Raw genomic sequence first — 2,584 nt, forward strand, 5'->3', positions numbered from 1 at the left:
TCAGCCCCTTACAATTTGACAATATATAAAAGTGCAGATGGACCTACAAGTGCTTTTTCTAGAGATTTTGTGAAATTTATATTCTCATCTCCTAAGGCTATAGCTCTACGAAAGTATTTACAAGACGTCATGAGTGCTGAGGAGTACTTCTTCAGTACACTCAACAACCTTCCAGAGGCACCAGGTGGCTGGCTCAAACGGAAACAATTGAATTTTGAACTTCCGATAGTTTCAACAAGGATATTTCAACAGAATAATGATGATCCTTTGATATGCAGGGCTAAACACTACAGGCATAGCATATGTGTGGTTAGCACTAGTGATATTAACTGGCTAGAGCAGAGATCGGAAGCTAGGTCACAATTCTTTCACAATAAATACATCAGTAGCTACAATAAGGGGATCATGGACTATATAGAAAGAAACCTTGTTTTCCGAAATGAAAATGAAGAAATCAATGACTATTTATCTGTATCATCATAATTTTAGTGTTTTATGAATAATAATAAATTGTCATATTAGTAACAATAAGTGATAAGGAGTGCTAATGATGGCAATCATCATGATAGTGTGAACAACAGAGTATTGCTAGCATCTGTTTCGACTTGAGATGACTGTGACATTTATAATAAATTTAACCAAAGCACTATCATAATACCTTAAATCCAATGGCCAAAGCCATTTGCATTACTTTCTTAAGATATTCATCTTTATTCTCTTTTCTCAAATCAAGTATGAATCTGTGAGCATTACTAATATTCAATATTATAAAATCTAATGTACCTTGCCGTTTCACATATCAGTAAGCATCTTTCATTCATTACTCTGTCCAGTCCATTGACAGATGTTAGATGATGTATCATACTGAAATAAATAAAATAACATAGCTAGTAGTGTTGTTTTTATATCACATTCTGCACTTTTAGTTAGTTATAGTTAGTTATGACATTTCTGAATTGCTTTTAGTTAGTTATAGTTAGTTATGAAATTTCTGAGTCACTATTAGTTATAGTTATTAACGTCAATACATTGAAATTGTAGCAGTTAGTTATGAAAATGTTTTTATGTGTATTATAATCAATCAATGCCAAGTTAATGTGAGTGCATGTTTATGTGCATTGCTTATTTGTTTTAAGCAGTACTTCTTGTTCTAAATTACTTCCAGCCAATTGATTTTTTCGTCCACTTGATGAGTAACCAGATTTGGAAAAAATCATTTCAACTGGGATTGAGGATGCTGGAGCTAAAAGAATGTCTTGAGCAAATGGTGCTAGTATTGGGATTAAGTGTTCATTTTGAGTCCAAAAATCTAAAAGGTCTAGGGGAACAGCTCCCAAACAAGGCTTGCTTTTGGCCTTCCAGTAATGATCTTTTTTTGGTCCTTCTAATGAATCAGATTGATAGCAAGATTTAAGAGACTTCATTTCTTGCCATTGGTCAACTCAGCTGTAAGGCTAATACAATAAGCCATGTGTAAACCATGTGCAAACCATGTGATCACTTGTATGTATTCAGCATGTATTGTTTGTACAATTACTGATGGTGGCTGTGATAGACAAGCGCTTGCGTATGTTTTAGTTGAAATACTGTAAATTTTAGTTAGTTATAGTTAGTTTTTTAAATTTGTGAAGTGTTTTAGTTAGTTATAGTTAGTTTTTAAAATCTGTGAACTGTTTTAGTTAGTTATAGTTAGTTCTGTGTTTTACAATGTCTTTTAGTTAGTTATAGTTAGTTAACTGAAAGTAAATATGCCTAACTAAAAGTGGTTTTAGTTTTAGTTATAGTTAACTAAAACAACACTAAATTAGCTAGCCTATGTCTTTTTACTCAAGTATGGTACAAGTACTCTTAAGATAGTCTTGGGCTGATCACCAGACTACTCTTAAGCAGACATGGGGCAAGCACTTTCTAAAATGCTTGAAGCACATCATAAAGCACTTGTGAAAATGCTTAAGCACAAGCACAAGCACTTACTCTGTAATTAAAAACGTGCTTCAAGCAATATCTAAAGCACTGTTAAAAGTGTTTAAAGCACAGGTAAAGCACTCAATCTATAAGTTATGGCAATACTTGCAGCACTTAGGCTCTGAAAGCACCACTCAAATCTTCAAAAAGATTGAAGAAATAAAATCTGGTAGCTTCTTCGTGGTTGTGGCCATCTTTAAAGGTTAAACTGACAGCAGGTCTCATGCGTATGTTATGATAGATGTCATACACATGCATGACAGCTATATTAGTGGTAACTGATAACACATACAAGCATTAGTGCTTAAAAGTGCTTAAAAAGAGCTTTAAAGCATTTACATTAAAAAGAGCTTAAGTACAAGTCAAGCACAAGTGCTTGCAATATGATTAATGCTTGCAAGCACCTTCAAGCATTTACAAAAAAGTGCTTAAACTGCTTATGCACAAATGCTTAAGTGCTAGCCCCATGTCTGCTCTTAAGAGGTTTAATAGGTCAAATTATGAGGCACTGATAATTAACATACCTGTTTGAGAAAAAGGCACAGTGAAATAATTTCTCATATTTCGATTTCTTTCCCAGTTCTGTTGCTGAATTAAGTGGTAGCAATGTGACTCTAAC

The 2,584-nt window shown here is 33.6% G+C and overlaps 1 protein-coding gene and 1 long non-coding RNA gene across 2 annotated transcripts in view; both read right to left on the reverse strand.

The window, feature by feature from the left end:
• LOC109589033 (dynein assembly factor 3, axonemal-like) overlaps positions 1-2,584 on the reverse strand; it is a 7,663-nt gene that overhangs the window by 3,728 nt on the left and 1,351 nt on the right. The gene's annotated exons all lie outside the window — the stretch shown is intronic.
• LOC109589034 (uncharacterized) lies at positions 407-2,578 on the reverse strand. The gene is made up of 4 exons (XR_002188485.1): positions 2,490-2,578; positions 784-864; positions 659-740; positions 407-614 (listed from the first exon to the last, which is right to left on the reverse strand). It is a non-coding gene; the product is annotated as an uncharacterized LOC109589034 (long non-coding RNA).

This window comes from Amphimedon queenslandica, unplaced genomic scaffold (genome assembly GCF_000090795.2).
Source record: "Amphimedon queenslandica unplaced genomic scaffold, v1.1 AMPQUscaffold_11692, whole genome shotgun sequence".
In the NCBI taxonomy this organism is placed as follows: Eukaryota; Metazoa; Porifera; class Demospongiae; order Haplosclerida; family Niphatidae; genus Amphimedon; species Amphimedon queenslandica.